This window comes from Euprymna scolopes, chromosome 26 (assembly GCF_053919585.1).
Source record: "Euprymna scolopes isolate OS-2025 chromosome 26, ASM5391958v1, whole genome shotgun sequence".
Lineage (NCBI taxonomy): Eukaryota > Metazoa > Mollusca > Cephalopoda > Sepiida > Sepiolidae > Euprymna > Euprymna scolopes.
In genome coordinates this window covers 50,584,940-50,597,933 of record NC_136507.1, presented here as the reverse complement: position 1 = coordinate 50,597,933, position 12,994 = coordinate 50,584,940, and the positions used below count along the sequence as shown (strand labels likewise).

At 32.6% G+C, this 12,994-nt stretch overlaps 1 protein-coding gene across 4 annotated transcripts in view; it reads left to right on the top strand.

Annotated features, from left to right (window-relative positions):
• LOC145248030 (divergent protein kinase domain 1A-like) overlaps positions 1 to 12,994 on the top strand; it is a 226,703-nt gene that overhangs the window by 164,375 nt on the left and 49,334 nt on the right. The gene's annotated exons all lie outside the window — the stretch shown is intronic.

Below are 12,994 nucleotides of genomic sequence, written 5' to 3'. Positions count from 1 at the left end.
ATTAGTATTATTATTTCAGAGTTTTCCTTCCAAGGTAGTTACCCTACCAAGGTTTGAGAATCTAGTCTATCCAACTATTTTACTCATAATTGGGAGGATGAATAACTGGATTCATATTTTTGCCAAAAGTATTTCATTAATACTTGATGCGACAGCCCTGACCAAACTCTTCCACAGTATACTGAGCTTGTAACCATTGCACTTGTACCATTTCCATGTTGTTAAAAATGTTTTGGATGTAGTTGAATGATAAATGTGCACATAATCAGTTGTTTCACATAATCTTATACAATTTCATATTGAACAGATTAATCATATCATCACAATTGTAATAAATTCATCCACAAATTAGAAAAAAATGAGCATTTAAAAGAAATGAGTAAAAATCCAAATAACAAATATTCAGTCAACTATCATTATTATATTTAGTTGAACGTCCCTTTTACATGATGGCATGTTGATCGAAAATTAAAATGTTAATCCTAATTTTACTATGATTTTTATGTATTTCTAATACTAATCGGCTACGACTTATCAAGATCAAAAGGCACTCAAGGATAAGGGTTAATGAGAATGTTAGTTGGGTTCTTATTTATACTATGTAAAGTTTGAAAATGATGGGCGGAAAGTACAAAATTTGATTGCTCAAGTGAATACCTTGACAAATATTGTTTGACATTGGGCTTGAAAGCAACCATATTGTACTCTGCAGGTAGACAATGCCATGCTAATGTGTCCCACAGATGGAAGGTTCTTGGAAGGAGACTGTTTGTGGAAACACAAAAGAACAAAAATTTATTTGCAATGATGGTAATAGGAGTAGGTCGATTTCTTGTTGAGAATGCTTTACAGGAGGAAGCCAGAGGTTGGAACTCGGTTAAATATCTGCTCTGGAAATAGTGATAAACTAAAAAAAGACTAGCAACAAACTTTTTATGAGAAAGATTGAAGCTGATTTTGTATTCTGTGGGAAGTCAATTGTCTCCATGTCTCCAGAGTTGGTTACAAAAAAACAAAGAAAACTACTCATACTCCAAAGATTTGTCCCCTGATCAGTTTTTTAAAAAATCCCTATTGATTCATGACTCTTGTAAAACTTGTTGATTCTTACAAAAATTGCTGATTTCTGAATTAGTTTTTATTTTGTTTTTAATAACTAAAGCTTGACTCCTGCAAAACACGTTGACTTTGATTCTGATTCCCTGCCTCTGCTTTTTAAAAGTTTTCTTAAAACAAATAACACGCTTGTTTGTTTTCTAATTTTTATCATGAAACAATTTAAAATTTCACAAACCAGATACTGAGAAATGCAAAGCTTAATTTATAAGTGGGGATTGTATTTCATTCTTAATTAGCAACAATTATTCATGTTATTGGTTTAGGACATCACACATCTCCCTCTACAACATTCACAAATCTTAAGTTAGGTATGTGTACATATCAATACGTACAGGATTTATTCCTAAACTAATTAACTGATCATTATGAATTTTTGACCACAATTGCTAGGTATATAGAATCATAATGTGGTTATATTTAATTTAGTTTTATACAGAGGAAACAAAAAGGAGGTGTTGAGCCTTCATGAAAATTTTGATGATTCTGATTTTTGTAAAATTTTTTATAATAGATACTAGACATTAATTCATAAATATTCCCCAAATTCCAATTTCTTTGGAGTAATTTCAAGAGATTTTAGGGAGCACAATCTTCCATTTGAAAATTCAAATAATTTAGATCTGCATTAAATTTGATCCATAGTTATTAGACACTAATTAAGCAAGATTCCTTGAATTACAGTTCTTTAAGATCGCTTAAATTTTAGATATTTTCTTGAACCAAAATTATGTAATGGATCTTAATCAAAATTAGAATAAAGATTCTATACATAGATATCATTATATCTTGATTGTAATTTTTATTAAGGGACAGAAAAGTGGTGCCAAATTTTTCTGTTTGGAGAAAGTATTTTACCTATTCTGGGACTGCCATTCTTCTAGTTTGTATATAACAGACTTCCTGTTAAATACAATATAGTTACTTTCAGAACTTTTAATTGAATAAATTGTTGGGCATTTATTAATTATATAATATATATATAATTATATAATATATATATAATATATATAATTATATAATATATATATAATTATAACCCATATTTTTGTTTTATGGAAATGGTTTCACTTAAAACAATGTATGTGACTCATTTTGATTTTTATTTCATTTAAAGTTAGCTTTGAAAATTATATTAAAAACATGAATTTCATTTATACCAAACAACATATTCAATGGTTTGTTTACATGCATGTTGGACTTGAAAAGAGTGATTCAATCCTTAAGTTGATTATGCTAATAAAAAATTAATTTCATCTATAATAAGCAAGTCATTTAGTGGTTGGTTTATATACATGCTGGAGTTAAAAATCACTTTGGATTCTCATGGGTCAGTTTAGTATATCTGGGAGAGGGAAAAATAGTTTATTTCATTATTAGTCGTAAAAGTTTCAATTTCATTAAGAAATAACACTTTAAATAAACATTTAAAGAAAATTTAATTTCACATTGTTGTGTTCGGAGAAATTGTGATGTCAGGATCATTGGATATTGTAATAACAAGCAGACAAGCTCATTATAATTTAAACACTATTTATCGCAGAAACATTTAATTATTTACAGATAATATTGAATGTCTGATGATGTCCACTATGTTGCTTTCGGTTCCTCAAACTCTATAAGGGGGCGATAATTATTACTTTCTTTAGAGTTATTCTCCGAACTCTTTAGTCTTTTCCAAGATCTTTAAGGGGCGATAACTCTTACTTTTTTATTTAAAGTTATTCCCCCTTTTATCGCTATACACCCCCCCCTTGAAATATGACGCTTGTAGCATGTTTGATACGAGATCTGTTTATAGAGTTGACGTTGGTTTGCACCTTCGTTGCATCCTTCGGGTTTGACCTTTCTTTTCAAACTTGCTCTGTTTACTGCATGTTGCTTGAACACTATGATGTAATTCAAATGTGTCCAGTAAAATAATTAATGAAATGATTGTGTTATTTGATTGTCGCTTTGGAAGATATGAGTGACAAAGTTGATTTGTATGTCTGATCCAAATAGATGATTGTACATCCACATTATAGATTACATTAGCAGAACAACGACACAATATGCGACCTTGTGTTCATTTTTCTTTACCATTACCATTGTTGTAATCTTTTGCCAATACAGGTTATCCTGGTAGGAATGTACGTGATCTTGCTCCATGAGAGTGATTGGTTTTCCATCGTCCTGTTTCTCTTGAGAAGATTATTAAATGATGGAAAAATAGCATCCATTAATAAACATATTTTTCTGTTCATCAGTGCCTCAGCAAGAGACTTTCCATTTCAGCAATTTGGATTTGAGGTAGCTCTGTAGCTACTTAAACATATTTCTATGATCTCTCAAGTAGTTCCTTTCCCTTTTAACTTCAAGAGTGCTCTCTTAAATGTGCCGGCAAAGCATTCGGCTTGGTTATTTGATTGTAGATGTATAACATGATGGGTCGGTCACTAGTGTGACCACCCAATGATTAAAAGGAACCTCCTGGGAGTGCCAACCAATATATAACACAATGGGGTTGGCTTCATTCCTATGCTATGAATAAAATCCTGATAAACAGCAACAAATTGTAACATATAACTGTGTATAGTTACTTAGAAGTCTTCTTCAAAAAGTGAATGCATATCTGAAATTGTGTGTGGCTATTCTTCTATGTGGTTCTCCATTCTTTGGTGATGACTTTTTTCTGTCAACTTCTTGCTGGGGAGGTGGCAAACTTCATATTGATATTTAGGCAGATTAAACCACACACAACACAGATTGTAATATATATAAGAGAATCTTAACTATTTAATTTTACAAAAAATATACACAGTATATTACAATTACAACAAATAATTCATAACAATTAAATTTTAAAAAGGCTTAATTAACCCTAAATACTTACTGTATTGGAGAAGAGAGAGACAAAAATATGCGTCCTTTACGCCATGGTGGTCGCCGACGAAAAGAGAATGAGTTATGGCAAATTGCATTGTTGTCCCTTCCTCTGTATCCTTCTGTGAGTGATCAAATCACCTCCCGGTTATTGTGGGGAGGGGGGACAGTGCAGTGGCACTTACAACATATGGATGGTGCCACAGATGGAAAGGTGGAGATCTGAGATGCTGAATACCGTTTTGTTTACAGAAGTCAAAAAAATTTTCTGAGGTAAATGCAGTACCATTATCAGAAACTAAGATTTCAAGAACACCCAACCTGCTGGAAATTTCTTGTAGTTTATGTAGTTTCATTTGAATTAGTATAGTTCATCTGGAGGACTTGTAGCCACTTACTGTAAGCATCAACAAATATTAAGCAATGTTGTCATTAATTGGTCCTGCAGTAGCTATGTGTAGTCGTGACCAAGGGGTTTCTGGGGGAGGCTATGCAATGTTGTTTTCCGAGGAGACTTTGCAATCAGTTGACATTTGGCACAACTTTTTACAAGTTCCTCTAATTGCTAGTCCATGTTTGGCCGATACACATAGCCATGTGCCAAGGCTTCCATCCAATTAATTCTTTGATGTCCATTGTGGAATTGCTCGAGAACTTTGTTCTGGAGTTTGAATGGGACAACAACATGTTCTGTAAAGAGAAGTGTTCTATTGATCTCGGATAAAGAAGACCCTTTTTTTTTTTTTTTTACACAGTGATCACCACTTATCAAGGCCTGGAAGCCACTCAGGGATAAGGGTTATTGCAAGTACATTACGTTAGTGTGGAGATTTGATGAAGTGTTTCATTAAGGGGGCAGTTCATTCGGAATTTGTTAACATTGGACTTGAAGACATCCAAGTTGTAGTCTGGTGGGAAGCAGGCAGACGGAACAGAGTTCCACAGGCGTGCAGTTCTAAGAAAGAAGCTTTGTTCATGGAATCCGCATTTTGATTTAGGCACAGTGGGGGAAATTTTTCACAGTGGATTCAGCTAGACGGGTGTTTTTCGTGAAAGATTGGCGAGGGGGGACCAGAGATTGGACCTCTGAAAAAATGGTTGAAGTTGCTGGTTAGTGCATGTTTTTAACTAGCATGTGAGATGAAAATGACCTTACTGTAATAATGGATCTATGGCTGTAGCCTCATGGATCATCTCTGAAGTGACAGGTTGTGATCTTATTGTGGAAACAAACGCAGAGACAATTTCAGGTTCCACAGATATAGCAGTGATGACTTTGTCTTCCACTACTTTTTGATGAGAAGAGATGAGTTTGGATAACACATCTGCCTGGCCAATTTTACTGCCTGGTAGATCATTGCTAGGGCTTCTTTCTCAATTTTGCTATACTTTCATTTAGTAGGTGTTAACAACTTTGATGTGTGTGCAATGGCTTTTTTCGCTTCCCCAGCAAAAATATGTGATACTACTCTGCTCCGACTCCATAGTCTGAAGCATTCATCACAACTAATGTCTAATGATGGATTGTAGTGTGTCAGCAATAGATCAGAACTAAGTGTTTTGATTTTCTGAAATGATTCTTTCCATGTGCTTGACAAGTTCCATTTGGTATCTTTTTGTAAAAGATTATTCAGAGGCCTCTGTAACTTGTGCAGTTCAAGTAAGAAGGAATCATAATGACTTACAAGGCCCAGAAAGGATTATAGTGTTGCAACATCCTTAGGAGCTTCCATGTGCTTTATTGTCTGAATATTTTCTGGATTTGGTGTTCAATGAATTTTGTCAAATATGAATCCAAGGTATTTCACAGAAGTTTGGAAGAATTTGCATTTATCTGGTCTTAAATCCATATTGTTGAATTCGATCTAGCACGGAAGAAAGATGAAGTAGTTCCTCTTGGAATGTGCCTATAACGATAAGATCAATGTAGGTGGAAACTCTTGGCAATCCTGTGAGTATTGTATCCAGAGTTAGTTGGAATATTGCTGGAGCTGACTTGATCCCAAATGGAAGGCAGTTAAATTTTTAAAAAATTCCTTGTGGGTGTTGATAGTGATAAGATTTTTGGAATCTTCATCAATTACCATTTGTAGATATGCATCTGTGAGGTCTATTTTTGCAAACCAAGTTCCACCATTGAGTTTTGAGAACAGATCTTCTGGTGCAGGTACTGGATACTGATGTGTTTCCTGTCTGTCATTTAGTCCTATGCTGAAGTCTGCACACAGGCGTACTTTGCCATTAGCCTTCTTCACAATGAGAATAGGTGCTGTCCAGGATGAGTAATTTGTAGGTTGGATTACTCCTTGTTGTAGGTGATCCAATTCTTTTTCTACTCGAGCTAAAGCTGCGTATGGTATCGGATGCTTTGGTCTGAAGACTGGCTTTGCATCTACCTTCAGTTTTAAAGTTGTTTTAACTTTTGAACAACATTCAAGACCTTCTTGAAAAACATTGCTGAACTTTGCTTTAAGTATGTTCTTAAAATGTGTTTCAGTATCTGCTGCAGCATTAATATTGAAAGAATTGAAAATTGAGTTTAGGGGAACATTGAAAAGATAAAGTTCCTCAATAAAATCCAAGCCAAGAGGATTCAGGGTTGATGCATCAGAAACATAGCACACACACTTGAAAGTTTTTTTTTCTTTAAAAGAGACATTGCATGTCAACTCACCGATTAGTTGTATCCTGTTTCCTGATGCACCACAAGCAACATGAGTTACGCGAGTTGTCTTAAGAGTTGGTTTTCCCAACATCTCCCACGTTAGACATGAAATTAAAGTGATATCCAAAGTAGTATTGAACTGAAGGTTTTTTTTTTTTTTACACAGTGATCACCACTTATCAAGGCCTGGAAGCCACTCAGGGATAAGGGTTATTGCAAGTACATTACGTTAGTGTGGAGATTTGATGAAGTGTTTACTTAAGGGGGTGGTTCATTAGGAATTTGTTAATGTTGGACTTGAAGACATCCAAGTTGTAGTCCGGTGGGAAGCAGGCAGACGGAACAGAGTTCCACAGGCGTGCAGTTCTAAGAAAGAAGCTTTGTTCATGGAATCCACGTTTTGATTTAGGCACAGATAAAGAGTGGGGGAAATTTTTGACAGTGGATTCAGCTAGACGGATGTTTTTCGTGAAAGATTGGCGAGGGGGGACCAGAGATTGGAGTTCAGACGAGCACCTGCCATGGAAATAACGATAAAACAAGGATAGGCTCGCAACGTCTCTTCTGTGGGAGAGAGGTTGCAGGATAGAGAAAAGAGCATCCCCCACTAAGCCACAAAGTCTATTTTGTACTCTGTCAAGGCAGGATAGGCTGTTTTTAGCAGCTCCTGCCCAGATATGGCAACAGTATTCCATCCTTGGACGTACTTGGCTTTTATATAGATAGAGAATTGCATCAGTAGTGAGATATCTTCTGGAGCAGTAGAAGGATCCCACCATCTTTCCAGCGACCTTGGCAACAGACTTGATGTACGTGTTCCATTTCAGATCAGGAGTAAAAGTCAAACCCAGAAGCTTGTCAAAACACGGGGCCTCACCCAGACGAGAGCCATCCATCCCAATTGATGCCAGATGGGGATCACATTAAATGTTTTGCTTAGATAGAAGCTGGATTTGAATCTTTGTTTGGCCATTACCCAAATAACATCTGAAATATTTGAATTTTTAAATGAGATTATACCAAAATAATGTCCCTTAAAAACTCCTTGAAATGCTATAAAGAAACTGAAATTTTATGGAATATTTATTAATTGATGTTTACTACCCATTGTTAAAACTTTTTATATATATATTCCATAAAAAAAATTTCAGTTTCTTTGTAGCATTTCAAAGAGTTTTTAGGGAACATAATTTGGGCACAATCTCATTTAAAAATTCAAATATTTCAGATTTTCATTAAATTTAGTCTATAGTCATTACAGCAATTAAATTGAATTTGTATTTTCTAAAACTCCTCAAGCCTGAAATTTTAGATATTTTCTCAAATCAAAATCATATAATAGTTTGATAGAAATTAGAATAAGGATTCTAAACTTACAGTTTAGTAACATATCTTGATTTTAATCTTTATAAGGGAACAAAAGTGGTGCAAAATTATTCTATTCAGAGAATTTTATCCATCCTAGATCAAGTATTCTTCTAGGATATGTATGTATGCATGTATGTATGTATGTGCATATCTATATAATTATAAAACTCAAATGACCTTGTAACGATGTATGTAACCCACTTTCCTGTTTACGACATCCGGTTACACATGCGCGCATGACCTGTGCACTGAAATATTAACGTTATTATTTCAAAATTATTATTTAACATGGAAAGAGTGGGGTTTGAAATAACTTAAACGTAATACAGAAATGAACGATGTAAAAAAAATATATATATAAAGCAGACAGTATTAACAATTGTTTATTTGGATAATTTAAACGCGAAAAAAAAAAAAAAAAAAAAGAACAATTGGGACGCTGAAATATCAACGTTATTATTTCGAAATTATTATTTAACATGGGAAAAGTGAGGTTTAAAATAACTTAAACATAATACAGAAATGAACGATGTAAAATAAAAAAAAATTTTTTTAATTAAAAAAAAAAAAGCAGATATATCAAAATTAAGTATTATGGTATCTGTTCAGTGCACATTTACCTATAAGTATGGCCAACCACTTATAATTCAGTAACTGTGATTTTTTTTTTTTTTTTTTTTTTTTCAAAAATAATCAATTATAATAAACAGAACGACTTAGAAATCTATCTATATTCTTTTTTCATTTTAATAGACTTTCATAGAAATGTTTCTGTTATGTCAAAAAAAGAAACCTATTTTCTTTACGTCATAAGTGTCATGCTCATACTTGAATTCTATAGCTAATATAACATACTGACCCAACGGGTCAGGGGTAGTCTAGTATATATATAATTATAGTTCATATTTGTTTATGTACTTGAAGAAATCGCAAAATTAAACAAAAATAAATTGGATGTATAATAATATTAATGAATAAAAATGAAATATACTTGTCTTGATATATTTTGATTAATATTTTTTACAAATTGAAGTGAATTTTCTTTTCAAATTTCTGCTCGTTTTCATGTGAGCCACTTACTGTATGTACACAAAGGAAATGTGATCTTCTGTTTCAGGGTGGGGTGGGTGTAAGATAAAGTGAATTAGGTTGTGTAAGGTCATTTTAGATGATCTTTTCATCATTATCGGTGGCAGTGCAAGTTTTCTATTGGTCGATTCTCTTGATAAGTACCATTTTTGAAAGCTGACTAGGGTCACAGATGGAGTAAGAGAACGTAGTATATGCATTTCTGTCTCTGCTGAAATCTACTGTGGATTATTCCAGCTGTTCTAAGTAAACATCTATATATATATATATATATATATATATATATATATATATATATATATATATTGTGTGTGTGTGTATATAAAAGGTAAGATATCTCTTTATGCTATTTTATATACAATAGATCTGTTACTGCTGATTCTTCGTTCCTTTCATTAGCAGCACACTGATCGACATGTACAGTTATAAGGTCTGTCTTCTAATAACTTTTGTATCAGTTAATTGTTGTAAAATAGTCATTTTCTTATATGCAGAGTGAGTAAAGGCATTAGATCTTACACTTTTGGGCGTTTTTCTTTTAGTGTATGTCGAAAAATCTTCTCAGCTGAAAAGTTAAAAAAAACTTTAAAAAACCAAAAAAAAACAGGTTGAACTTCCAGGTTATCTTTGACTCATCCTGCATATTTTAAACATAAGTTTTTTCCCCCTATTTGTTTGACCAGTATAGCCCCATATAATAGAAATAAGCAGGAACTGGCATATACACTTTAAGTAGCCAAAAATAAAATTGTACTGTTGTTTGAATTCACTGATTTCGTTTATCCATTTAATTATTATTCAAGTCATGGGCCGGTTTTTGGACAAAGTAATTGTTTACAATTATTAAATGTTGACCATCTTGAAAATAATGCCTATAAACTTACTTTATTTACAAATTCTTTTATTCCTATGAGTGTATAGACACTATTATTTAAAATTACCCCTGCCTCGATTTTAAATCTTTTCCTCAAATTCCTAGCCTCTATATAAGGGATGATCTTTCTTATGAAATAATAAAAATATTCGAATGTTCATTATTATTTATAAATTTAATAATTAACACTATGATTAATATTCATACATAAATAAAAATATATGAGGTTTAGAAGTGGGAGTAGGAGGTTTGAAGCAATGCCCATGCACAGGGCTTGGTAGTTGAATATATAATAGCTTGTAAAGCGAGAAAAAGTTGATATTGGAATTATTTAGGAAAAGTTTCTTTTTCAGTTTTCTACGGATTTAAAATGACTGTACTTTGATGTTTCATGTAAACATTTTTTCATGTTTAATGAAAGATATGAATTATTTTGCTATCAAAATAATGCAAAACAAAAGTCTGGTTTTAAATGCACGATATCATATGATTACTTATAAAGTTATAAGTAATCATATTAGGATATATATGAAAATGTGTTTTCCATTTTTTGAGATGAGGATTAATAATTTATATTATTTTAATTATTTAAACTACTGTTCTCATTTTGGTTGTTATTTTCACAGCATTTCAGTCGATGTAATCTCTGACCTTCAGGTTAATCGTGTTGAACATGGGAACCCGGATGGAATTTTGAACTGAACCCTTTATTTAGGTTCGATCCTTACTGAAGGCGATAATAATTAAGAATAAAATAAATTAACACATACCGGTAGAAGTCTTAAGTAATTAGTAATTGTATTCTTAGTATCGCTTGTATTGAGGATTCAACTTCTAGAAGATTGTCACTAAGAATTGATGAAACTTAACACGTGTTTCATGTTTCCAATCAAAGTTTGCTTTGATTTTTTTTTTTTTTTTGTATTCTTGCATCTCTATGAAGTGCTTATCTGTTTCTCTGTCACATTTAAATTTGAAATAGCATTTTTAGATGTGTCAACTAGTGACGGGAAGATTCCAATACAATTATCGATTCTGTTTCAAATTTCTGATTAAATCTCTAAATATTAAGTTATAGAATCATTTTTGGGCAGTGAGGGTCGGATTACAGTAAATACTTGTGTAATATGTGCATATGTTTTCGAAAATGTAAAATTACATGGGTGGGGGGATCGGTAGATTTTAGCTTTACTGGTAGTGTAAAATCAATAAATATTATTTATCATTATTATTAGCAATGAAAAAGTAATTTTTAATCAAAGATAAAAATGAAACAATCATAATATCATTTTTGGCATCGGAAAGTAGACACAAAATTTTCTGATTCCGATACCCCCAAAAGTTTTACTTTTTCTGATTCTGATTGTCTCAACATTAATGTCAACATAAAAAGTTCCATCGATGAGTTTTTCTTGACATTGATTGAAATAGCATTTTCATTACTAAACTGTACATGTTATTTTAGATGCATCCAACTTGATAAGAGTAGATGTTTGTTCGTCTGTCATACCCCCCTTCTATTTGCTAAACCTATAGAAAGAATGGGTGTGTTTTCAAAATACCTTTTTTGTTTTGTTTGTTCATTTGAAATGTGCATGTGAAACGATTGTGATGCACACGCAACAGATATGCAGCCTTTTTAATGATTAAAAGTAAATGAGTTTGAACAAGTGTTGGTCAAATTAAAGTACTATTAATATTCAAATAAACAAAACTATATGAAGAAAACAAAATAAAAACATTATTTAGTTTAATATCTTCAAGTTAATGCTAACTACAGGCCCGCACATAAAAATTGAGTATTGATAAGGGAAGTATATCTCTCTTGAGAAAAAGGTTAAGAGCGACTTTCCAATGTAATAATAAAAATAACTTTAAAAAACCCTTATAAAACAACTATTTTTCTATTCTTATCCTTACGCAAATCGTAATCATAAACTTGATATATAAAAATAATCAGGCCTTAAATAAAAATTCAAATTAATTTTGACCTTTGTTTTCTCTGGTATATAATCTAATTGCTATATTAATGGTATCTTACATTTCTCATTGTTACACACCATAGAAACAGAGAAATAAATAATTAGAAATAGCAACAGTATTTGTATTATTCAGATTATTATACTAATCTGTTTTTTTTTCTCGTGTTTTATCTTCATAACCTTTTGACCGATGTAACAGCAAAACTTCAGGTGCATCTTTATCATGAAATTGGGAAGTTTCTATTTGGATTAAGGAATCTTTATGTGGAAAGAAATGAGAAAAATTTGACCACTTATACACCTTTGAATCAGTATTTGTTATAGTATTAACTATCACTTCCATGTTCTCCTCCCTTTTGTCTCTCTATCTCTCTCATTTTCTCCCTCCTTTTATTTTTCTCCCTCCTTTTATTTTTCTCCCTCCTTTTATTCTCTCTCTCTCCTTTTATTCTCTCTCTCTCCTTTTATTCTCTCTCTCTCCTCCATCTGTCTCACTTTCTCCTCTCTTTCTCTCTCTCTCCTCTCTCTCTATGTTCCCTTTTTCTCTCTCTATTTTACCTCTTCTCTTTCTCTATGTTCCCTTTTTCTCTGTTATTTCTTCTCTCTTTCCTCTCTCTCTTTGTTCCCTATTTCTATTTCTCCCTATTGTTTTTTTTCTTCGTATCTCGTTTTCTTTGGCTCCTTCTTTTTTTTTTTTGTCTCTGTCTCTCTCTCTCTCTCTCTCTCTCTGTCTTCTCTTTCTTTCTTTTCTCTGTCCTCTCTCTCTCTCTGTCGTCTCTTTCTTTCTTTTCTCTGTCCTCTCTCTGTCTTCTCTCACCCTTTTTCTCTCACTCTTTTTCATTCTCTTCTCTTATATTTCTTAAAAAAAAAAATGGAAATAAAGACTAATAACTTTGTAACTCTGTTGTGCGCAGTTACTAGCAACCAACCTCCAGAGACTTTGTAGTATACTAACGTGATCTGTCTATCGAAGTCTTAGAAAATTGAAAAACTCAGCAAATGCATGCCCCCACCTTTGAACCTCATATAATTTTT